At 44.9% G+C, this 26,489-nt stretch overlaps 1 protein-coding gene across 8 annotated transcripts in view; it reads left to right on the forward strand.

Annotated features, from left to right (window-relative positions):
• Nucleotides 1–26,489, forward strand: part of MAP7D1 (MAP7 domain containing 1) — a 294,703-nt gene that overhangs the window by 40,207 nt on the left and 228,007 nt on the right. Inside the window, exon 1 of one of the 8 annotated variants that reach the window (XM_078681191.1) lies at nt 21,793–21,811. The exons of the other annotated variants lie outside the window; for them this stretch is intronic. The gene's annotated coding sequence lies outside the window, so the exon portion shown is untranslated. Of the gene's footprint in view, nt 1–21,792; nt 21,812–26,489 lie in introns of those variants that run through there. 8 annotated transcript variants of the gene reach the window in all.

Genomic DNA, 26,489 nt, shown 5'->3' on the forward strand with positions numbered 1-26,489 from the left:
GCCCACCCCCTTCAACCATCTGCTTTCTCTGGGCAGCATCTTTCAGCCTCCGGTATTAGGCAGTCATTCCTTTCAGCAGCTTGGTGGGCTATCTTGCTGTTACCTAATGCTATTGACTGTCTGGGTGTATCCCTCCACCTCCAATCCTTGCATTAAATACACAGGGAACTATTTGATATTCACCTCTACTGGTTTTAATGTATTTGCGCCAGCACATGTTACACAGTCCTCTTGGGCTTGCCAATGCTAGTTTCTGTGTGGCTGGGTGCTGCTTTTGAACCCTGCGGTAACTAGTGGCCTTCTCCGTTTGGGCCCTTAAGGGCTTCCCTACCGTGCAGGCTGCTGCGCCCTACCTTAGCTCATTGCATACGAGGCACGCCCCGAGTTTAGGGGACAGGTGTTTTTGTCTGCAGTAATTATGCCATGTTTATGCTGGAACACTTCTGAGCGAGATTGAGTTTTTTTGCAACCGTGGCGACAAAAGTGCCAGGCAGTGAAATGTAATACTGATCAGGAAATGAGACCGAGATAAAATGTGAAACTATAAGGAAGGGAGCAAGGTTCATCCGCTCCTGTTGCAAAGACTGCCTTGGAGATGGAACAATATTTGGTTTCAGAGTTAACAGCTTCCTGTGAAAGCGGAGGGTAAAGAAAGGTACACCGTTACTAAGGTGGCCTATCACGCCCTTCTTGGCACCTAGAACCTAGCCAGATTCCGAAGAGACAAGGTCGCAGTGTTTCGGGTAAAAAGCTAAACTATTGGCCAGTAGACCCTTCCCATTTGCTTATGGTCCCTGGCATTGCATGCTCTTGTGCACCCATCATAGACATTTTTGCCCCTCGTCCAAGGCTTTGGCTTCAAATGGGAAGATGAAATGAGGCATCAACAGAGCAAGGCCCATCCTACTAGTCCTCTTCCATGCCTACAACGAGTTACAAACTCTAGAAGCTTTGCCACCACTTAAACTCCTTAATGTTGCCTCAATCTGTGCTTGTCCCAAATGTTTGTGTCACTCTTTTTATGGACTAAAGCCAAGGGAGAGAAGGTAAAAGCAAATTCTTCCTTTTTTAACATTAAATATTATGGCAGACAGACTGGTGCAGTACAAACATACCCTCCATATTGAGTCGCTCTTTTGCAGTGTCCGTGCCGCCTTTTCCACTGTTCCTTGAACCCTCAGATCATCCAGTCAAGCTTGATTTTGAGTTTAGGAATTGGTTCCAAAGTTCTTACACTTCTTTCCATATAACAATCAACCTATGCCCCACAGACAATATCGTTCAAAACCGGGTGTGTCCAGAGGAAAATCATTGTGCTACAGAAGAACTACAGGAGACGCTTCTTGCATTTAGGCGCACTTATGTAAATGCAACTGCTCAAAAAATTATTTCCAAAACGTGAAACATGCTCACAGGCATCAAGAGTTCCTGTGTGTCTGCTTCAGCATCCGCACTAGTCCATTTGATAGACCCAGTACTTCAAGAAGTTTAGAGTGCCGTTTTTACAACCTGCATTAGCAAACCCTACAGGTCTGGTTTTAATGTGCTTGCACATGTATCTTTAGCGCATCAGAGCAAGGCACAGGGACATGAGCCAGCAAGAGCAGGCAGAGAGGGCTTCAGTTGTAAAGTAGTCCGCTAGGCAGTTCAATGAAAGGAGTTGAGTTGGAAGGATACACCCAGCCAATAGCATTAGGTGAGAGATCAATACTCCAATGGGCTGAGCCGAGACCTGATTGACAAAACCTTTAGTCAATGCTTTAAAGAGATGCTGGTCAATGAAAGCCAGAGGTTGAAAGAGATTGGTCCAAAGCCCAGGCTATGTATATTGTTAGCAACAGGTTTGTTTGACAGCTGTGCTCTCAAAACCCAGACCCAAAAAGCATCCCCCATGGAGTCAACCTTGGGCTCACATCCAGAGAGGAGTATACATCTCACCTAGGAACTTGCTGCTGATTGCGTTTTAATGCCTGATTCTTTAGACAACACCTGGCGAGATACTGAATAGTAATTCAGTAGGTTTGTGGAGTTGAAAAACGTTTGTTTATTAATTTCTTTTTAGACAAAGCCCTTGAATCCGTAACATAAAACACAAATGGTCCGACAATTACATTACTAAACATAATACTATTCATACAGGCCTTTACAAATCTAAATTAAAATATTGCTGCATAAAACAAAATAATCTGTGCATAAACAACTTCTAAATTGTTCATCCCACCGAATTTCATCAACACATGTTCTCACAAAGTACTTTAAACAGGCTTCAAATATTCATGACCAATAGGCGATAAGAGCGGGAAATCTCTCCATAAATGCTCAGAGGCATACTTGGTATTGTTACTGCACACTCCCCACCATTGTCCATTTCCGATTTCATAAACCACTACCATGTCCAGTCCAGGTTAAATTCAAGCCGCCGGCTAAACATAATATTTCTTTATTTGGCAGTAGGAAATTCATAAAGGTAGTTCCTTTCACCAACGTTAACTTAATAACCCTTAGTTAAATGTGCAGAATATTTTCTGGAAGCATATTCTTAGTTTCACTTTTATTTTTGCTAAACAATTAATGACGTACTTAGATCTTCCACTGATTATTTGTAGAATCTGCTGGTATAGTCACTGACGTGCTCAAAAGTGGGAGTTGAGGTTATGCTCTTGTTTCAGACAATCGACATAGGGAGGACAAAGACATTTGAACCACTTCCGGGCCAGCCACCTCAGAAGAACTAAGAGCTTCCTGTGGAGGATGGTTGTGAGCCGACTTGTTGCTGCACCTTTGAAATGTCTTCACCACCTGCTCCTACAAGTCTAAGATCTCCCCCAAAATCTTTTCAGAATTTTTACACAAAAAAGATACTCGGCTGCTTTCCTCCATGTGCGAAAGATGTTCTTAGTCTTGGGGTTGTGTTAATGCTCTCTCTTAAACCATTGATGAAAGCTTTGTCTGGAGGTTTGTGCATCATGAGGGAAGGTACTAAACATTATCTCCACTACACTAGTTCTTCATGGGTCTTGACCGATTTCTATCATGGTGGAGATGCCCTGGGTTGGTGATATTGTAGTCTCTGATCATGCACCTCCGTATCTTGCGCTCTGGTAATTTGCAGGTGGTTCTGCTGGGCATGGGTAGTAGTGCTTGAGAATGCCCTTCTTCCAGAAATATGAGTTTAAGGAGGAATGACCGGGATGAACACCCCCAGCTCCCTTTTGACAACTGTGTGGATTTCAACACTTTTTAACGAAAAGTAGATGTAATTAACAAAATAGAATATATCTCAGTCTATACTACAGGCGAGGGAGCGCTGACTAGGCCCCAATGCTCTATAGATGTGGTCTGCAGAGCTGGAAGCAGTAGCCCAGATGTGAACTTCAGAGATGAAATAAATACTCCAGATGTAATCATTTAGTGGACCGTAGCGGCGTAGGCTACAAATACTGATGAGGCTGGATGAGATAGTGAAATCCTTGTCTCACAGTGCTCTTGGGCTAACGAAAGGGCCACTGGAATTGTGACTCTGCAGCCACAACATTTTTTGCATACTTGTGAAGTTACCGCATTTGCAACATAATCCGCCACCTACTACATTGTTTGCAGAATTCAGTGGCGAATGTTTGTAGCTCAAACGGTCAAAAGTTACCCAAAAAAGCGCCATGCATGGCGGTACAGTGTCAGTCACTGCAGAAATTAACTAGTAACTTTTCAGTTGCTGATCGCTACATTCAGGTTTTAAACTGGAAGAAACAGAGTGAAACATTTGCCCAGGCAGTACTAATGTGTGTAAAAATGGCAAAATTGCGACGTTTTGTCGCAGAATGGGCACATTACCACGTAGTTTGCCTTTTCTTGCTGCATAATTTAGTCAACCATGTGCCATGATTTGTTTTTCCATTAATGCAAAAGTCCCGTGGCCCCGGACTGTGATGTCCTCTGTGTTGGACAGCAGCCTCTGAAATGCCGGTCGGGCTGGAGCTAATTCAGTCATATGGTAGCCCAGTGCCTCGGAAAGCATGCAAGACCTGGGGCACAACAAGCATTGCCATGAAAGGCCTCTATGGGAGGTTCATACATACTCCCTGCAGATCCTCGGATAGAGAGGCCAGCAGGCAGAGCTGGGCAGAGTCAGTGAGCGCCCTGTGCCTCTCGCGCTCCGAGTCCTCCCCATCCGTGTGTCGGGCGCAGGACGTGTCGGGGCAGAGCCCAGGTCTGCGGGCAGCGCGGTTTCCATAGTGTCAGACGGATGACACAACGCGTGTGTCTGCCTTGGACGCACTCGGTCTGCGTGACTCAGCCGCGGCCTGGTGATTAGTGCCTCGAAGCAGGCCGCCGTAGGAGAGCTCTGAGGGGTGTGGGGGGAGCCCCTCCCTCCTCCTGACCCGGCAGTGCCCTGTTGACACAGCCGCCTCACCTGTACCTTTGTTTAAACGCCGTTTGTGCGTCGAGTGCCCTCTCTGCAGCGAATGTGACTGCAGCCGAGTATGGGTGGGCGGGAGATCGGGGGCACCGAGGGCAGAGAGGACCAGCACGGGCCAGGTGGGTGCGCGCATCCCTAGCGCCGCAGCAGTTCCCATGAGGCTTCTAGCAGAGCTGTCCGGTGGCCAGGCTGCGTGCAGCCCTCGCACCGGCGACCAGAGGGCCAGCGCTGCTCCTGGCCGCGAGTTCTCTCACTGGAGAGCCGCTGGAGGACCCCGGACGGGGCTGCTTTCCTGAGTGAGACGTCTTGAGCACGAGAGATGGCTAGGAGGTGGCCGTGGGCGCGGTCGGGAGGTAGAACTGTGTAGAAGAACTCTCAATGAAGCCGGAGTAGAGTTTCTCCGCTTGCAGTGGTGTTTCGGCGATGGGAAATATTTGATCATATATTGCCACACGGAAGACAGACGTTTGGTTATTGATGGGTATCTGTGTGTGCGTGTCTTTTGTTCCTGCCACCTACGAGGCCTGCCACAGAGGCGGCGGAGTGCTGTTACGAATACGGCCTGGGTATTTTTGGCACAGCAGGGGCGTATGCTGAATAAAGAAGTGCTGTTACCTCAGACACTTCGACCCCCCTCTGACCTACTAGAGGTTAAGAGTGGGTCCTCGTGTTACAGTATGTGATCATTGCTTAATTATTGGGTTATTTAAGACTTCAAACTGCCCTGTGCTTTGTAGTACTGTCCTACAGTGTGGACTGCCCTGTTTCTCTCTCGTGTGTATTGTGGACTGTGGTTGTGTCCTCTGGAGTTTCTGGTTTCATCACTCCGGTGAGCGCTGCAGGAGTTGTTTTCTCTTCCCCTCGTGATGTGGCCTGCTTGTAATCTTTGGGGGTCTGATGTCCTCGTACTACAGAATTCTGCAGAGGTTGGTTGTCTCCTACCTTGTGATTTGGACTTGGGTGATCACTTCTGGGGAGTTTGGCATCATTCGGGTGTGAGTTGTAGTAGCTGTCTCCGATCCCAAACCTTCACTCGTAATGTTGGCTGGTCTTGTATCCTGTTGGTGTTATGATGGCATTACACTCCTGTGTGCTGCAGAGGTTGTCCCATGCCTTCTGATGCGGACTGGGAGGGACGCTTCTCTTCCGGGGAATGTGGCGTCATTCAGGTGAGCGCTGCAGTGGTTGCCTCATCCCTTGAGGTGTTGGCTGGAATTATGTTTCTGAGAGATGGGGTTGTGTCATTCTGCTGAGTAATGCTGTGGTTGTCTCCTTCCTTATATTCTGGGCTGGCGTTGTGTCCACCTGTTGTTGTTTCATCTTGCACTGTAGAGCTCTGTAGAGTGTGTTGTAGTGCATGGAAGCTGGCCGCTTCTCTCCCTGGCACTGAACTGCCAGCCGATAACAGAGCCAGGAGCTTGCGCCTTTGCCACATGTATGCCATTTAAATATGCGGGTCTAGTGATTATCACTTGTCTTTATCACCTGCAGAGACGGCAAGTCTCACTCATTGCGCGTGAGGCTCGCACAGTTGGAGGTGTGGTTGAGCCCTCCCTCACGACAGGCTGATGCCCGCCCTGCGGGGAGGGCTAGAGCCTGGTCTCTTAGTGCACCTCTGTTTAGCTCCCTGCTTCCTTCAGGGAGGCTTCTGGGAGCCACTGAAGCTTAGGGAGCAGCATCAGGTCCGGGGATGGCCTGGTCCAGACGCCTTCATCCGATGGGCGGCGAGGCTTTGGACACCAGAGGGCTGTCCACAGCCTTGAGTTGCCATTCGCCCACCCTAGTGACTTTGGGTGTTATTTTATTAGCTATCACTTCATTTTGATTGGTCATTTTAATGTCCGATACTATATTGTCATCGGTGGTTGTGCGACACTACTTCCTGTGATGTCAGCAAATATGTGAATGTGTTCACTCCTTAGAATTTCCCAAACTTGAGAACGCTGCCCCTGGAAAAGATGCTCTAGATTTTGTGTGTGTGGGTTGGAGACGGGTTCGTGCATCCAGGACAGTATCTGCGTGGGACAGATTAAACCGGTGACCATTACGGTGGTACGGGGGCAGGGGTAAGAGTTCCCTTGACCGCCTTTAATTTCATTGTCCACCCTCCTCACATAACCGCCAGTGGGATGTGAGGCGCCATTGTGCCCCGCCCCCGTCTTTCTTTGCCCTTTGAGCGCGTCGTATATTTATTATCTTTGTCATTTGTTTACTTTTCTGCGTCGATGCATTTCCTTTCGTGCTCCTGTCGCTATCATATGTGGATAGTGTAAGCTAGCTCAGTGGGTTAACGGAAGCGTTGGCGAGATCTCCATATTTGAGGTAGGTCATGTGTTTGAACCTGGGGTGGTCAACTCAGCCATTTATCCTCACGATACCGCTAAAAGGAGATACTAGTAATCTCTGCGGTGAGCTCTCAGCCCAATGAACTGTTCTATTCTGAGTTATTTTGGTTTTCAATGCATAAACATGGCAGCAAAGCACCTGTACCCCAATAACGCACAAAAACTTATATTGTATGCAAACATTAGCCAGCATTGCAAAGCCTGTAGTTCTGGCTTGTATTGAGTCCTGTCTAAAACAATAAAATAAAACCTGCTGCAGTGAAAGGAAAAAAACGGCCGCTTTGTGTACATAATGCATCTGAGTTAAATAATTTAATGTGTGATGATTCTGAGAACTTCTCCTATATAAAATTGTCATCCAACTTTGCAATGCAAGCACTTCATCGAAAGCAGAATGATACATTGAAGAACACATCGCAGGAATGGGTGAGAGAAATACTCCCGAGTGGAGCGAAGTCCTTACTTTTTTTTAAAGAATTTCTAAGGACAGGCCGTGCAGTCAACCCAGATGTTAAAAAACCTAACAGTAAAAGCATAAGTGCCCGACCTCCAGCGGGTAAAGTGATGAAAGGTGCGTGAGGCTAACGTCGGCATTCATTAAGCAGTTTACCTGGTTTAAGTTTTAGCCTCCAGCGAGGTCAGTGTAGGGCCTTAGTACAGCTGTGATGTGGTAATAAAATTTGGATCCATGGATTTACCTGGCCTGCAGCAGGAGGCCCTGCCTTTGTGTCGAGGCGGATGCAGGACGGGAAACAAACCTGAGTACCGACCTGATCAATAAAGCGCCATGAGGCGCTGAGTGTGTTCACAAGAAGCTGTTTCTAAGAGGTGTCACAATGTTTTAGAGCATCTCACCGCTCTTCAGTGGCAACAGGTCTAGCCTCTTCCATCCACAGAGTCCTAGGTTGTACCTTGTTGATGTGTTGGTCCCAGCATTTTATCCTCGTGCCAGTGCTTGCATCTACTGGTGAAAGTTCAAGCATCATACCCCTACCTGTGCTGGTTCAGCCACTAGGCTTTTACCACTAGGTGTGCTGCATCTAGCATCTTAGCTCTACTTGTGCCTATCCTTGTGGGTCACTGCTTCCTGCGCTGGTTACAGAATCTTACATTTACTCCCCTAAAGCCTTAGGGTTACAGTGCCAGGACCTCTCACATTTCAGCTCTGCAGCTTCCAAGGAGGTTTAGCATCTTGCCTCTCTCGTGTGCCAGGAGTTCATACGTCTCCTTAGCAGTGTGCCAGTTACTGGGACGAGGTAGAGTCCGAAGGGGACAGGCAGAGGAGATTAGGATAAAAGTGAACTTGTGAGGATGTCCTCAAAAGCCCACAAGTTACAGAACAGCAAGGCAGGCACTGAACTAAAAGTGACACAGCAAATCTGTGCCACAAAGCTGGCTAAAACAACAGACACCGGGCAAGTGTCCTTTCACCACATTCTCTTCTTTGCTCTGAAACATCTTTTCATACTAGTAATGGAACGTGGACATTGTTTGGGAAGATATTTCATAAGGTCAGGAGATTCCTCCTATTGTGACCTGGGAGCATCAAGGGTCTCAAACTAGAACAAGTATTGGGCTCACACATGGAGGTGTGAGGACAGGAGGGTCTCTATTTTTTCTGTCGGAGTACCCACCTACCAAGCATTAGGTCTCTCAACCTTACAAGTGCAAGGTGCCAGTCAACCTAGTGTTTGAGCTATATCATCAAAGTTCATTCATGCGAGTCGTGCCAGCGTAGCTCGAGAGGGGCTTGGATCATGAATCAGGGCTCAGAATGTTTTGCCTCCCTTGTTCTTGCAGGAGCAGGTGAAATCTCAGCCTTCAAAGATTGTGTAATTTCTGTTCATGTTGTAAACAATGCTCCCTTTAATTTTGTTACTCTGTGTGTGGCAATGAAGAGCCTAGCCTCTGTGCACTGCAGCCAGGGTTATGTCCCCTAAAGCCTGGTGAAATGATCTAGTCCAGTGAGCAGTGCGTGAGCTTCTAGAATTACTGGTATTTACTCCGATGTCTGCATGAAAGCAAATGTAAAAAGGTTCATTTATCAATATGTAATCGTCATTTTTGAGGCAAAGGATTTAATGTAATTGCCTTACAAACCAAAATGGTCAAATTAGCACCTCATACTTTGTGCGAAAGACCTAAAGCACGAGCCGAGCCCTCAAAAATTGTCTTTTCAACCTAATTTAATGTTTTCATGGATTTCTTTAACTTCATGTTACCTCTCTGTTGACGCAGACTGTGGTAGGAAGAAATGTTAATTATAAACAGGGATCCTGGTTTGGCCTCTTACACAAAATATAAGAAAATCCAATTTATAGATCTTAAAAAAGTACCACAACTGTCCAGCGACACACAGTGAAAAAGAAATGAGCTTGAATACAGCACAAATTGCTGTATTTATAGGGTTGGAATTAGTTAAACCATGATTCACATCGTGGATTGTATTTCAGTCTTTCGCTTCAAATGCACTGACTTTAAAGTATACTAGTAGGGTGTTAATCTGCTATGTTTGCAGAGTGAGGCAAAGTCTTTGTTGCTCTGCCGCATGTTCCTAGCTCTGCGACACTGGTGTGAGTACTGCTAGCACTGCAGGCCGCTGTTCTCAGCCTGTGCACGACCCATACATGCCAACAGAACTGACCCGATTCAGGCGCGAGACTGACAATTTTTGAGCCCAAAAATGCATTTATTTTTGCTGTCTCCCATTGCCTCTGCTTCAATACATCCCATTGAAGAAAATAAATTCCCCCCAACTTTTTCCCCAAAATCTTTCTAAAATACTGGTATGTATGATTACTGACTTTGTCGTACTGGGAGTTTCACGGCTTATTACTATAAAGGCGAGTAGAACCCCTGTCTGGATGTCTCTGCGACACTCTGGTTGTCTGAGGGAAAATTAGTATGGCAATTTTATTTTTAGACACTAACATATCTCGAAATGTCTACTGTCCTTATCAGGAATCAAATGTGTTCATTCTTTGTGCCTCAGATTTGTGATAAATGGTACAATGTGACATAGGGCGCGCTCAGCATGGGTGCAAGGTCTTTTGTCAACTAAAAACAAGTGTGCATAGCCTACCCTACAAGAAAGTCGGCTACACCTCCTCTGTGCACATGTAGCAACACTGACCGTGCACATGAACAGAGCACATGCTTTTCACCTGTTTAAATACATGCATCGAATGACAAGAGGTGAATAATCGCTCGGCTTTCAGTTCTCATTGGGGAGATTGTTGTTTTAATGGCGAGTGAGGGAGGGGGTGGGCTGCATTTTACTGATTACAATAGGTCAATACATGTTGGTGAATAAAGTAAAGGAGAGGTGTATTTAGGTGTCTGTTGGGACGATCAGCAGTGATTTGCACACAGGTGACACTTGGATCATTTGTATTCGTTAACTGCTGAGCTTCACTCTGCATTAAATAAATCGTGTCAGAACTTTAAAATGCTTCAGGCGGAACTCCAAGAAGATCATTTTCTTTTGAAAGGCCGCTTCTCTTTTGAACGAGCAGCTGATTAGATCTGTGTCTCTTGTTGCAGGCGATTGTGCGCATTTATGGAGAGACACTGGCGCTGGTGCAAGGTAGATTGCGCGCACAGCCTAAAGGGAACATAGGTTGCAACCTTGATTGCGGTTCCACTGTTTCTCGCTTGTGAGGTGTATTTATTTACCACGACTCCCTTTCCCCTGCCTTTAAAAAGTTGCATGGCTGTGGCTCACGCCACCAGCTTCAATTCTTGCCTGACTGGCATCATTTTACTCTCAGAAAATAATTTCTGGTTTACACGCAGAGAGCACCCGGTGTTTTTATGGCTGGGTTGGGGCTCTGTAGCTGCCAATAATATTTTGGTAGTCCCCCCCCACCCCCCCATACCCTCACCACCCCCAATCTTCACCTTTATACCGGACTACTTACACCTGTAACTCGGGGCATGCAGCTGGGTCTCTGCTTAATTCCACTTACAAAAACAACATTATGCCAACAAGTGCCACCCCCATGGTATAGTTTGCTGCCCATCTTCTCATGGGCTTCGACGCCCCACAACTTGGTATGAAGGGCTGTATAAATATTGCAATGTAGTACAGTACGTATTGAACTCTAGTACACCCGTCCGTGCTGTGGGATTCGTTAACTCTAGTGGAGGCTGACTCAAGATGGCTCAGTGAGCTAAGCTCTGCCTCTGGGACTCTCCGATCATAGAGGTCAATCTGGAATGCCAGCAAGGCCAGCAGCCTTCCATCCAGTGTGGAAAAGACATGCTGATGATATCAGCCCCCTGCATGGCAGTGCCCACCTCTGGGCATTGTTTCTGACCCACCGACCAATCCGAATCCTGCTCTGGCACTTGTTTGGAATGAGCTAGAATGTTAGACAGGATCCTGCGGCTAGGTGTAACCAAATAAAGCTGCCGCCCATATACGTTGGCATTAGTCCGTGCCAGTCTTGAGCAGACACACTGATAGTAGAGGATAAGGCAGCTAGGGCCGGCAGGTCAGAGCAGTACTCGGTGTGGGCACCTGACATCATTAGTAATCAGCAGTATGTATGTTTGCAAGCAGCCTGGTGGCACCGAGTGAGGCATACTGCAGGAATGATAGGTCATGATGGTTAAATGCTGTGGCTCGAGGCCCTGCTTTGTCTTTTCCACCCACTGTGCGAGCAAAAAGAGGCTTGTCTGCACGGTGCCAAAATCTGCCCGTTTTTCAGAGAGAACAGCATAATACATATATTTGCTGTGAGTGGCAAAATATTTGCTTCAAAATGCTGGAGGAAAAGTAAACACATATTTCTTGGTAGCTCAGAATTGTACATTGAATTCAATGTTTTCAATCAAAGTGGCATGGATTATTTTCCCAGTACTTCTCGCACAGAAAACGGAATTGAAAAAGCATAAGGAAGTGTGGCATCGTAAAGGGAAATGCTTGACAAGGCCTAATTTACCTTCCTCAGGATTCAGCCATTTGGTCTTCTGTAGTAGCCCAAGGAAAAGATGTATGAGCCTCCGGGAAAAGTATCATACTAAGTACACTTTATCCCTCGGACGCCACCTGAATGCATGCAGCAGAAGGCCCTTAGTGTGCCAAAGCTTGTGTGGTCATGCAGTATGTGGAATGCAGGAGATGAAACCATAACAGCCCTAAAAATCTGCGCTTCAGCCATTCTGCAGCAAAACTATCCCTATTGCTGTCCTTCTACATGCCAGCTTGAAGGGGTGGGATGCAACCCAATGTTGGGGGCAGGGAAGGAGTGGAAGGGGGTATGGTGGAGATACCTGAGTGGGGAGCAGCATACGAGGAAAATAGCTAGAAAGCACATGCTGGAAGAAAAACAAAAAAGTAAGTCTCTAAATACGATCAGTTTGAGGATACAAGTTAACCGGAAAGGATCATAAGGAGGCTACCATTCAGGGGAGGGCCTAGAACAGGATAAACTAGCAGTAAAAAAACAACAAAAAAAGCAAATGAGTGACATTAAAGCCAACCAATGCAAATCAGTGGTGGGCTATAAGCCCACTGTAAATTGGCACTAGGACGTATGCTACCAGACAGCAGTCTGGTAGGTGAGGCTTAAAAATGTCATTGTTTAAGAGAGGAAGCGTGGGTGTGGCCGTGGAGACGGGGGGGCTGGGCTTTGTGCCCAGCAGTGACAGAGGCTCCCTCCATAACAGAAACAAAAGGTTCTTTGTTGGTGACCATTGTCCTAGGAAGTTTGCAAAACCCCTGATGGACGTGCAGAGAGCATCCACATATGGCTGCAAAAGCACTCTTTGCAATGGTTTTCAGGTCACTTGTTGTATCATATGATATTGGTTCCTCTCCAGGAGACAGTGTGAAGAAAGTTGCCTTGTGACACATAGTGGCGCTCTGCATGTTGGCAGGTCTGCAGCTCTGCTAAGATTCTCCGGTCCATCTGTGATGTGTTGCTGCAATCCTGGATTTTCCCTTTGAATTCTTGCACTTGTAGTGTTTTTCATTATAAAACCGAACAATAAGCATTGGACTCAAAGAAATAACTGAACTGGAGCAGCACATCCTACATGGACCTGGGAAACTTAGCGGCTATGAAGCTGACAGGGGGTCTGTAGTACATAACGGCAGTGTCTGGGAGAGTCGAATCTATGCCACAGTAGAAATAAACATGAGTTAATGAGTTTCACTTAAATTCGCTGTGTGCAAATGTATCTTTTTTGAATATCCTGAATAATCAGCTGTGGATACGGCGCTCTGGAGCTACTCTGATCACCTCTGGTAGATAGTTTGAGGGGGGCCTACGTTTCTTGCAGCCCCTCTCGGTGGGAGACTGATGGACGATGTAGTGACAGCCAGGAAAACCGCACACACCCGTGTATAGTTTCCATCCGTCCCCATCCTTTCCACCACCCCTTGTGTCTGCAGCCCTGGGTGGTTGCAGCCCGCTCTTCACGTGCGTGTTGATTGCTCTGTGGGAGCGCAGAGCCTCGATCCCCCGCCCCCCTCTTCCGTGTCGTTTCTGAGAGCCCAGCTCGCGGCGCGGATGCTGCCTCAGCTCAGCTGAGGCGGAACTCGGTGACCCCCCTACGTGCTGTTGTATTTCTACAGGAATAACAACATATCAAGGCAGGAGTTTGAGTAGAAGATTTATTTATTTTTTTTTTTTTTTTTTTTTAAAACCTGTATTGAACAATGAAAGCTCACAAATACTGGCCTACAACCCCGCGGGCTGGCCAGAACAGAATGGTCGAATAACCAGCATACAAAAAGAAGATCTGCACAGGATATAACATCAGGAGCACTGGTGAAGCAATAAAAACCATCGAGCGTTCAGCAAGAGCAGGATGACAAAGGTTAATTTTCTAGCACGGGGAGGGGACCAAAGGAATAACGGGCCGTATATGAGAATACAAGGGAGGGACCGCGGCAGGCCGCCATTTTACGAACACAACGTAAGAAAATGAAGCCATATAATCAAATCCAGCAAAGGACAGAAACAGAATCAGACCATCAAATAGCGACAGTGGCAACAGTCAATCGCGCTCACCCACCTCCGCCCCTACCCGAACAAAGAAGACGTAATCAAAAAGCCCCATCACAAAGACTATGCAATACGCACCCCAACGGAAAAAGGGGACCTCCATAAAGGAGGAAGGGAAAGAGGGAGAAAAAGACAACAAAAAGGAACACCCGCCAGACCACGCACCCCCAGGGGGAAAAACAGGACAATAAAACCGGCATGCGATGTAACAGAAACACGATACCAGAATAGGCAGCGAACCACAATCAGCCACACACCGGAAGAAGGACAGAAAACCCCCGGGGGAGATTCGAGGCGACAGAGTCCCGAAAAAGTGAATACACAAGAGCCATAGAACAAAAAAGGGGAAAATAAGGGGGGAAAAAGACCCCCCGAAACAAACAGACCCCACCCACCCCTAAGCCCACCCTGCACCCCTGCAGAAGGCTACGGCCAACCCCCCCCCCGCAGCGTGCCTGTCGCCCTAAATGGAACCCGAAATTTAGTGGAGCAAGAAAAGTTGGAATTAAAAGACAAAAAAGGGGGGGGAAGGAAGGGAAAGAAAGAAGGGAGTAAAGACATACAAACATATACACGGGGGAGGGCCAAAGACAGGAGTAAACGCACCCATCCACCCGCCCGGGTTAAAGGTCCAAGTCCTCGGGAAGCCAAAGAGTATCAGGCCAAAGTCCAGGAGCACTAACCAGTTACACAGAACCATATCAGGACACAGAGACCATCCAAACCGTTCATAAGCTACCGCATATAAGAGTCAGTTTTCATCAGCCCTGACCCTTTTTATCCAAAGCAGTAAGGGTCCGATCCAACGAGGACCCTGCCAGAAAGAACAGAAGGCAGGCAGCAGGAGAGTCCAACGGCAGTCCAAAAAAGTCACAGGAAGAAAAGCACGGAAGATCCAGGAAAATCACAGAATGTAGCAAACGATGCAGGCACAGTTCCAAGGATATGTCCATAAAAACCGACCCATCCGGGCCGGCACAGGAGACGTCATCGGGCAGTGGTGATTGAGAGGGACCAGGAGAATCATGAAAGTCCGGCAAAACAAAATCCAGCTCCCGGACCAAGGGCAGAGGAGGCAGCACAGGAGGAGAAGGCGCCATCAGGTTGCGCACCTCCGGGGCGGCAGCCGGGGCCGAGTCCGCCAGGAGAGTACCAGCCACACCCCGCGATATCAATGCCTCATCCGGTCGTGGGGGCCCGGGAGGCCCGCAGTGAGGAACCGTCTCCAGAGCCAGGAGTGGCGCGGCCACCGAGAGCCGCCAGGATAGCAGGATGTTCAAGATCCCCTTAAGTGCAGGAAAACCTTCACAGTATCCGACACCCGGGCCTTGCGGCGGGCCCCCAGTGCTCGTCCGGGCCCGGCCCAAACAAATGGGGTTGGTCGCCATCTTGAGAGCCCGAACAGGCCGCGCGGCCAACAACCTCCGCCGGGGCGGCAGTCAAGCAGATGAAGTCCCGCCGACAGGCAGAAGAACACCCCGGACAGGAAGGGGGGCCACCAGAAGAAGGGGATTCGCCAGCCCCCCAATGCCGCCAGTCCCGTGCTCCGAGTCCGGGCGGCAAAGAACAAAATGGCCGGACCGGAGAACAAAGGGGGAGGAAGCTGAACACACGAGGAACCCCAATAATGAAGGGCAGCGTCACCATCCAAGGCTGCCGCCACACAGGAGTCTCTCAGCCAGGAACCTCCGGCTCACACGAACAGCGGCCCTCCAATCACCTCCAGCGCGCCCCGAAGGGCAAGCCCGCAGGCTGCGTCCGGTCCAGGAGCCGGGATGAAGAACCAGGCCAGTCCGCCCCCGAGTCCCGGGAATGGTCGGGGGCACTGCACCGGACCCACAGCAGCCAGGACAACCGGAACAAGTGGTAAGTGCCTGCAGTGCGTCGTAGTAGTACCACACAGCAAGGAGGGCTTCCCGGGGCAGGATAAATGCAGGATAAATGCGAAAAACACAGGCGGGCAAACGGAGCCGAGCTAAAGCGCGGCCATCTCGGTCGCGAGCTAGGCTCCTCCCCGAGTAGAAGATTTATTAAGAATAAATCTGTAATAATATAAACCCACAAGAACAGGCTAAGGAAGAGCAATGCTGTCGTGTCCAAGTCACGGAATCGAATGACCCGACAGCAGAGCTCAAACATAGAACATGGAATGCGGTATGTGTCATAATGGAATACAGTACACGTCATAGAATTAGAAATAACAGGTACAGATACAACATCTCCTTTCCATAAAAGGAAAAGAAAACAAAAGTAAGTAAAACAAATATCATAAGGTTCAACAAGTTTCAATACAAATAATAATCTTTAAATTTGGAAGGCATAACAATGTTTCTCTTAGCAGAAGTCAGATTCAAATCAGAATCAGATAAAGAACTTTGACTTGCATCAACCTCCTTAGTTGCAGAATTAGCATCAGCAATAACAACTGTTTCTGCTACCTTATCTACAGAATTTGCATCAGTTTCTACATCTAACAGATTACTCTCACCCACTCCCTCACCAAAGCAAGAATGAGAATTAGTTTCACTAACACGTGAAGAACTTTGAGTATTTTCAAAAACTTCGTGATCTCTAGATACTAACCCTTGATCAAAATCAAAAGGAAAAAATGGTTGCACAAAATCCAAAAAATCTTTGTAACATAAAAAAGAAGAATTTCTTGAAATATTCTTATTTTTAAGTTTTTTTAAGATTATGTCTTTTTGATAAGGTTCAAGCTTGACAACAGCACTCTTATTCCACCAACCCTTATTCTTAATCATAACAGATGAATTAGATGATCTAACAACCTGTTGGGGTAAAGAAAACTTAGATTCACCTTTGACAACTTTTTTTGGTTTTTTAATGATTACCCAATCACCAGTTTTAAATTCAAAATTTGTCGGAGAAATATTATTAGCAACTTTGTATCTTTTCTCAAAATTCTGCCTGACACACTCATCAACCGAATCAGCTTTTGAAAGATGCAACTTATTTAAAGAAGATGATTTTTTATCAAAAAGAGGTTTGATGATATCATTTGCATCCCTGCCTTTCAACAAGAAAAAAGGGGTAAAACCAGTGATAGAATGCGGAGTATTAAGATAACTCCAAACCTTGTCTTTTACATGTTTCCTGACCTCCATTCCTGATGACAAAGCTGTTTGTATGCCTTCTTTGAAAAATTTGTTTGCTCTTTCAACCAGTCCATTTGCAGCTGGAAAATACAAAGGACTTTTAATATGCTTTATGTCATATTTATTAAGGAAATCCACCATTTTTTTAGATACAAAATGTGTGCCATTATCGGATACTAATTTCTTTGGGAAACCCTCTACATTAAAGATCTTCTCTAGAAATTCAATTACAATATCCGTAGATGGAAATTTAACAAAATCATATGAGATCCATTTAGAATAATAGTCAGTTAAGACAATTAAATATCTCATATCTTCCGGCAAAATATTATAAGGTCCCGAAAAATCAATTGCTAATTTTTCCCATGCTTGTTCAGGCAATAAATTAGTAGATGTAACATTTTTTTTACTCTTCCAATGCTTGTCGGACAGAAGACATTCAGGACACTGGTTAACAAAATCATCAACTAAATTATCCATACTAGGCCACCAATAAAATTTTCTCAAAATTTTCTTGGTACCAGACATTCCTGGATGCCCAGAATGAGCTCTCTCTACAAGACCCTTTCTCAAATCACAAGGCGGAATAAAAAGTCCACATCTGGTAATGAACTGATTTTCCAAACTTAATTCAGAGGATATTTGCTGATAAGGTACAAGATCTTTACTAAGACTTCTAACAGGTGGCCATCCCTTTCTAATGTATTCATTGATTTTTTTCAAAATTTGATCTTTCTCATAACCATCCAACCAATCATTTTCAGAAAAACATCCCAAAGAATTGTCACAAGCATCTATTGCTGAAACTACAACACACTCATCATCAAGAACGTCAGAGGATCCAATCTGATTGTCAAGAGGAATTCTTGACAAACAGTCTGCCCTAAAATTTGCTCCTCCTGAGATGTGTTTAACGTCAAAATTATACTCTTGTAGCCTAGAGATAATCCTAACTAGTCTTGAAGTTGCATGGCCTGTACCATTCCCATTCATCAAATAAATGAGGGGTTTATGATCTGTAACAAGATCAAAACGAGTTCCCCATAAATAACACCTGAACTTTTCGACCGCCCATGAGCAAGCCAAAGCCTCACGCTCTATGGTACTATAATTGGTCTCAGCTGTAGTTAAGGTTCTCGAAATAAAGGCAATGGTATTTTCTTTTCCATCCACAAACTGTGTGAGAACTCCACCAAGACCTACACAACTAGCATCTACGGTAACAACACACTTAACACCACAAGAAAATGGTTTCAAAGCTGGTGCATTCTTAATCATATCCTTGACTTTGTTAAATGCTTCATCATGGACAAGAGACCATTCAAACTTTTCATTCTTCCTCGTTAAACACCTGAGAGGTTCCACCACAAATGCATAACCATGCACAAAACGTGCATAGTATTCGCTTAATCCTAAAAAAGATCTAAGAGAGTCTTTATCAATTGGAGCAGGTGCAAGCATGATGGAATCAATCAGGTTCTTTTTTGGTTTAATGCCCTCTTTAGTTATAGAGTGCCCTAAATATTCTAATTCCTGAACTAAGAAACTACATTTCTCTTTTGACACAGTCATTCCCCTTTTACTCAAAATGTTTAAGACCTTGTCAAGAGTTTTATTATGGTCTTCGACTCCATTTCCAAAAATGAGTATGTCATCCTGAAATGCTTGTACCCCTTTGATGTCTCCAAATAACGAATCCATTAGCTTCTGGAATACACTTGCTGCAGAAGCTAATCCAAAAGGGAGTCTCGTATATTTGAAGGCACCAAAGGGAGTAACAAAAGTAGTAAGATCTTGTGATCTCTTTGACAAAACAACCTGATGGTAGGCTGATTTTAAGTCTATTAATGAAAAATGAGTAGAATTTCCTATTGCCATAAGCATCTCTTGAATCAATGGCAATGGGTGACAATCCACCAAAATGTTTTTGTTCAGAGAGCGCAAATCTGCACACATGCGCAACTTACCATTTTTTCGTTTGGCCAATACAACTGCAGAAACCCACTCAGAGGAATCTGTAGGTATAATTACTCCATCTTTACATAGACCATCCAAATGCTCTTTTAACTCTGCTCGCACACTCAATGGTACATTTCTGACCTTGTGTATAATAGGTACAGCATTGTCCTTTAACTTAATGTCATGCTCAACACCCTTCACACAACCGATTCTATCTTCAAATACTTCTTTGTATTTGCTAAGAATAGAATCTAGGTTATTATAAAATACTTTCTCTCTGCAGATATCTATAGAAGCTATAGGAATCTCACCAAGGATAATAGGAGTGTCACTGCCAGGTTTCAACATAATGCCCATCTTACCTAAATCACGCCAACCAATAATATCTTTGCCTTTTTCAACCACATAAACTTTTGTTGTAATTTCTCTACCTAGCAGTTCAACTAAACCAGTGAAGTATCCCAATATTCTGAGGAATTGTCCACCAATCGCTTTAGGATTAACATCAGCAACAGAAAGTTTACTAGGAAAAGGATAATTGGCATAAGTCATTTCATCTAAAATGGTTATTGGTGACCCTGAGTCTGCCATTACTTCTAATTTAACACCATGAATAAAGGCTTCGCCTAAAGGTGCTTTGAATGTAATATCAGAGTCTTCTAAATTAACATTAATAACAAGGTTACCAATATCTTCTTCCATGTCATCTAAGGCATTTACACTAGTATGTGAAACATTTCTATTTTTAAAAATAGTTTTGCATGCACTTTCAAGATGTCCAATTTTCCTACACTTCGCACATTTCTTTCCATGTGCCGGACAAATAGGATTATTAGCGATGTGAGTTTTGGAACCACAACGATAACAAACTATATTCTTTTTTGTAGAAATGGATCCTTTTTCTTTTTTAAAGTCTTGTAACTTACTCTTATTTGTTATAGAGCATACAGGTTCCGCATTGCTTGTTCCAGATATAACTTTAGCAGAAACTGAAGACCTTTCAATACCAATAGCGATGTCGATGACCTCATTTAAAGTGGGATTCCTGCATGCTAGAAGACGTTCTTGAACTTTGTTTGAATAACAGTGAAAGACTAATTGATCTCTTAAATAAGTATCGAGCATGTCACCAAATTCACACTTAGAAGCTAAAATACGCAAACAAGAAAGATAGTCTTCAATGCTCTCATCTTGTAATTGTTTTCTCTTATTAAATCCATGCCTTTCTACCATTATATTTGGTTGTTCTTTAAATCTTTTTTCCAATCTTTTTACAGCCTCAGTGTACTCATCCCAAGGAATGAACTGTCCAGGTGGTGGTTCACTTTCAGGCATATTATCAAAGATTTCTCTTCCAGCATCACCTAAGAGTCCATATAAAACAGCTTGTTTCCTCTCCTTTGTATAATCTTTACCATCTATTGCAATAAGATAGCTTTCAAAAGATTTATGCCACTGTTCCCATTTAACTGGTGGTTTACCAGCATTCTGTAGGAAAGGATTTATTTGATAAGGTTGAATTTGGTAAGCCATAGTCAATAAATTTACCTTATAGCTGTTCTATTATCTTTTATCAAAAAAAAAAAAAACATTCTTTTTTTTTTTTTTTTTTTTAAAGAGTTAAGTTCAGATATCGAAAACAAAAATGATCCGATTTATAAATAAATTAATATTACCATCGACTATCTTCTTTTGATATGTGAAAAGAACTTGCTCGTTTTTTTAACCGGTGATGTTTCCCTTTGTTTACGAGTGAATCAAAATGGCCGCTGCGTGGTGTCACGTTGCTTGACCTTGCGTGATGACAGAGTGTAACTGAGCTGTTTTGAACTCGCGCACAGAGTTTCCTCGCTCTTCTCCTCTCGCGCTCAGTTCCTGATGACGCTCTGCTCTCAGCTCGCCCCTCTTCACACGCGCTCGTTTCCCAACGATTTCAAACGGAATTCAGGTAACTTTTAAACGAATTTAGCTTAGCGACGTTAATAAGTTGGTAAATTGATCTTACCATATGAAAATAGTCGCTGTAATTAATTTCTTCCTTTCTTGAAAAATTGAGTCTTTTCTCGGTGGGTATTTCAAATTAAACTCGAACTGCCCAAAAAATAATTTTCAAATAAAGTTATCTCCAAGATCCCAATCCATCGTCGCCATATTTATGTTGTATTTCTACAGGAATAACAACATATCAAGGCAGGAGTTTGAGTAGAAGATTTATTAAGAATAAATCTGTAATAATATAAACCCACAAGAACAGGCTAAGGAAGAGCAATGCTGTCGTGTCCAAGTCACGGAATCGAATGACCCGACAGCAGAGCTCAAACATAGAACATGGAATGCGGTATGTGTCATAATGGAATACAGTACACGTCATAGAATTAGAAATAACAGGTACAGATACAACACGTGCCCAGGCAACAAAGTGTCTGGAAATGGTGCGCACGCGAACACGCACAACTCTGACAACATCCAAAATGGCGTTTAGGCGGCGCGAGCACTGACCTCTGGTGAGCTGACAAAAGGCGTCCTCTGATTTGCCAGGAGAGTGCTGCCGCGCGGCAGCGGAGTGTGGGCTGCCCCCGCGCAGAGGGCAGGGTCAGAGGTTAACGAACACCTGCATAACAAATACCGTTGGCTGTTTGAAGCCCAGCTCCGCCACGGCCCAGGAGATGATGCGTTTTACATACTCGTGCCGAGATTTAAATACGTTGGCGATTTACATTTCGGAATGCAATGGGTGCGGGAGGCCCGTGGGGTGTCCCTGTGGGCTGAGGGCGGCCAGTGACATTTACCGGAAGCACTAAACCTTCTCCACGTGAGAGGATTCCCAGGCCTCTGATTAGAGATGAATGAAACGCGTGTTGCGGTTCGTTAATTTTGGGGATCCGTGTCTGTGATAAGAGTGCTAGTTTGTAGCTGTCCACGTGCAGGTTAGCGGAAACTGGCTCCTGTGTGGCTTGGGTAAGTCGGATAGAATGTATGGGATTTGCATCTTTAATACAAAGATGATGACCTATGATGAATACATTCACATTTAAATCGTTATGTCTGACTCATGGCCAGTAGACGGTTCCAAAAATTGAGACGCGGGAAGGCCAGAGTGTAAGAAGAAACTTTTTCCAAAATCTGAACCCAAAAAGGGATTGAGTGCTTTCCTAAACCAACTCTTTGGAAAGTGACTTGACCTCCATAAAGGAGTGTTAACAGTTCTTATTGTATGGACCCTTTGTGTGCGGACTGCATGCCCCCAGTTCCGGATGGGACCCACTTTACTTGGAATTACTCTTGTAGAAACCTGCTAAAGTACCTATTGGCCTATAGACATTGCCAAATCTAACACCAGGTGGTTTTCGGTGTTGTAGCCATTGGTTTTGTGGCAAAAGCTATGAATGACGATACCTGGGATGAAACTTCAAGCATGTCAGAGTGGATTCCAGCTATGTGATATGTTGATTGCGCACTCCGTGGGATCAACAATATATAAAAAATATACTTTGTAGCTCAACACGATCGGTGTGCTCCACCCTAGTAATTATTGCCTCAATAATCCCACCTTATCAATAATGGTGAGCCAAGTCGCAAAGGTGACTTGGACAGGGTGTGCACCGCCTCAAATGAAATATTTTGTTACAAAATCATCCGTTAATCTGTACAAATCAAAAATGTAATCAAACCATATTGTTTTTATTGTTACTGGTTAAACAGTTAGCATTTCATGGTGCCCAAAGTCATTAATCATCAAAATATTCGAACTTCTTAGCAACAAATTCGGAATTAACTAAGGCAGCAAAGATCAATACAATGAAAGTGACGGGTGCCCAATGCATTTCGGGACACTCTGTCCCTTCGTGTGCCCTTGAATATTTCAATTTGGAATCCTGTTACCACACTACTTCTGTAAAATATTCTGACTGCTTCAGGCATGTAAGGTGTTCACAGAAAGGTGAATCCAAGTAGATGCTGGACATGTTAATGCAATCAAATTAATTGGGCAAGAGGTGAATTTTGTGAATAAATCCTGTGCTTGTGTGAATCGACATGCACGAGCTAGTACAATAGTCTCTGCTTGGTCATCCGGGCGGTGCTCTGAGACAGCACTAAGGGTCCATCATTACAGAAGGCAGTACTATGGACACCATCCCCTCGAATATTACAATCCCTAGCCGATAGTCCGGTTTAGAGGGCTCTGCTTAGCCACACAGATTTCAACTGTCCCACATGGAGACAACTGTCCCAGGCTTTATCTCCAAACAGCACTCCTCTGCCTCAAAACACGATTGTGTGAGTGAGCCGCACTTTATCCCCTTATCTTTATGTGACACAGTAATAATAATTTATTTTTATAGTGCGTCATCACACACATCTGTGGTTTCTAGGTGCTGTAACCACAGTGATCTATTCATGAGGAAATTGCTGGCCTTTTGGGGGTTTTTTTGTATTTTTTATTTAATGCCACTTTGTCTCTATGTGCGGACCCTCTCTCACTAGTAGAGGGCACTGGTCATATCTGTTAAGGTCACTCCTAGAGGCTCTGGATCTATCCTTATCACAGACCCACTTGTTGAGTTGAAGACACTAAATCTACAATCAACATAATGTGGGCATGTACTCTGAATACTACAGAGTTTACAGACGCACCAAAATTTAACGTCAGTCCTCCATGAACCTGGGCTTATTCCCTAGGCTGATACACCGTTAGTAGGATACTTTGTGACAACCAAAAACCTTAGCATTCAATCAGTTTCTACAAACTTGCCTATTCAGCCCATCCTTTGCATGGACAGAGTCCCCCCCCCCCCCCGAACTTCCTTCCCGTCTCATACTAGTCTGCCAAAGTGCTTGCACAACACGTGAGCCTTATAAATAAAGTCCACTCTTACTGTGGAGATGAGGGGTGAATGCATGACTCAAAGTAACTTCTGCTAAAACGATCCCAGGGCACGAGCTAGAAGTACTTACGTAAAACTTTGTTTTTCAGGAATTCATTAATAGAGTGCTTAATTTTAATTGGTTTGCGCAGCAGTAAATTTCCTTCCTTGTTTTCTTTAGCTATTTTGTTTGATTCTGCTCTTAAATTCGAATGACGGTTTACAGGCCTGTGGTCCGGAGGCTGACTGGCTGACGTGGATTGTAAGAGGTTTTTTTTTGGCAGCCTAGTGCCTCGAAGGCTGGTGTGGTGGTGTCAGTCGTGCAAGGCACTGGCGCAACACCAGCCCTATCAGTCGTTCACAGGATCCGCCTGCCTTGATCTTACCCTATATTTCCTGGCCTTGGCTCCAATTTGAAGACTGTGGCTTTAAAACGGATAATTGAGACTGCTGGAAGTGCAGAGCAGCGCTGAATTTCAGCCCTCTGTGGAGGCAGGGTGGGAATAAATTGCATGTAGTGAGTTCTGCCACATGGCTACTTGATGGTTACAGTTCAGTCTGAGAATGCCTCTTGGGCTGGGCGGAAAATGCATTCTCCCTTTAAAAAAAATAGATGTTGGCACGGCTCAGTTAACTTAATGTATTTTTCTGTTTTGGTGTTGCAAGAGGTAGGCTTGCCTGTATGGAAAGAGAGAGGTTACTTGCACTTGTAGGTAGTAGGGCGGTGGTGGTATAATTCACACGTCCGATCCCTGTATTCTTACCCCCTTAACAGTTACCATTAATGTCAGATGCATTTGCCACCTTATGTTCAGGTAGCCATTGGTTAACTGGTATTCGCATAGACCACACTCACTGCCAATAACAAATGGTGAATGGGGAGGGCTGGATAGACTTGCAACAGAGTGCGGTCACTCAGAGTTCAGGCACTGGAGTCTCAGTGGAAACCCGCACCCTAATGACATGTTTTCCTACCACGCCACACCAGGCTAGGGGCATAAATCAGCACATGTGCACTCCTGCACAGCAGCAATTGAATTGACTCAACCATCTTTGGCTTGGATGGATGGAACCGTAGTGCCTGGGTATACATAGTCCAAGTCTGTCTTACAGGGGACTGCTAGGGCAGGTTGGGGACTGGAGGGCTCGTGCAATGGTGAGACTTTACGTGAAGAGCGGTCTCGCATATTCCCATCATTTGCCTGAGCCCTGCTTCAGTTTGTACTGGTCCCAGATGGTAAAAGCCACTCATGGTCATGAACTGTGGAACTGCTCCCTGTGTCACAAGATGACATTTGTGGCACCTACAGGATATGAATGAGTATTTACTCTAAGTAGAGCTCCTGCTTTTCACTTGTGTTCCATATTAGGCAGGGCATGGTGATGTGGCACCCCATGTGTCGAGCAGATGCACGGACAAGTCATAAGGTATGCTGGAGATAGCCCATGCAAGTGGAATATTTTCCAACAGAGCTGAGGCTCAGAAAAGCTGAGAATACCTTGAAGGGTTGATCGATTGTCAGGTTAAATGTGTTAGCGACCATGTTTTGACTGGAAAGGTGCCATTTTCTATCCAGTCAGGCAAAAATACTTTTAATGTACTTGTACAAATGAAGTTCATGGAAAACCAATATGGCGCCTTGCAGCGGGGGGAGGGGGGGGGGGCTGCTCGGCATTTGAGACAGCCACGCATGCAATTTATTGCTTGTTTTCAGGACCTACATTTTGAGTCAAAAGGCATGAAGTTGTTAATTGCAACCAAGGCCAGTAGATATTCTCAATGCTGCATGTTTATTCCACATTAATAAGGATTTGCTGCGTTTCCCATGAAAAGCTTTATCTGCTGGGTAATTAACATATTTTTGCAAAACGTTTCTCGTTCACGATGGAGACAAACATTTTTATCCAGATACTTTAACTGCTCGCCTTTGAGTTGTGAGATCACTCTTTCAAGAAGCAACAGATTTGATAAGATGGTGTTACTATCGCCCAGTTGACAGGCTTGGGGGAGTGGCTTTACACTGCAGCAGGAAACAAAAACTTAACTGTAAATAAAACATGGTGGAAAATAATTCCACAGGCACCTTTCACCAAGTAAGAAGTATTTAAAAGGTAAACGCAGGCGTTTGGCATATTTTTTAAAGTGGAAAGCACTGGATCATGGTGTCTTCAGATGTTTGACATCCATAATAAACATGCACTTTACGGTGCTGTTCGGCAGACGTGGTACTTAGCGAAAAGAAGCGACCCCAGAGGCCGTAATTTGTTGTTTCACGTTAAATCTGGAACTGATGAGACCCTTTTAAAAAAGAATTGGTATTCGCAGGCCTAAACGCCACCCTATTAATTACTAGATGCGTGCACACATAGGCTTCTTTCTTGTTGTGTGCACTGGTGTATGATTATCACAAACTGTTTTACTGGGAGCTAGAAAGGCTGGTGTTAATTAAATCGTGTTCCTCTACGTCTATTAAAGACAGAATCATTAATTAAGATGTCTATTTTCTACTGCACCGGGCTTCCTTTAGTATCGAAGTGTTTTAATATGCCAAAATAGCCATTGAATGGGCCCCACAATTTGCCTTTCCTTAGCCACATAGTTTAGTAAACTATGCCACATCATTAGGTCTTCCTTTTAATGCATAAATCAAGTAGTCATGCTTGTAATGTTGCAGACGTTGTTGCAAGATGTGCAGGAATGCCATTGGGATCTCCTGTGCAGGGACCATGTGAGCTCTGTGTATGACGTGCATTGCATCCTTTTCCCTCGA

This window comes from Lissotriton helveticus, chromosome 3_1 (assembly GCF_964261635.1).
Source record: "Lissotriton helveticus chromosome 3_1, aLisHel1.1, whole genome shotgun sequence".
Taxonomy (NCBI): Eukaryota; Metazoa; Chordata; class Amphibia; order Caudata; family Salamandridae; genus Lissotriton; species Lissotriton helveticus.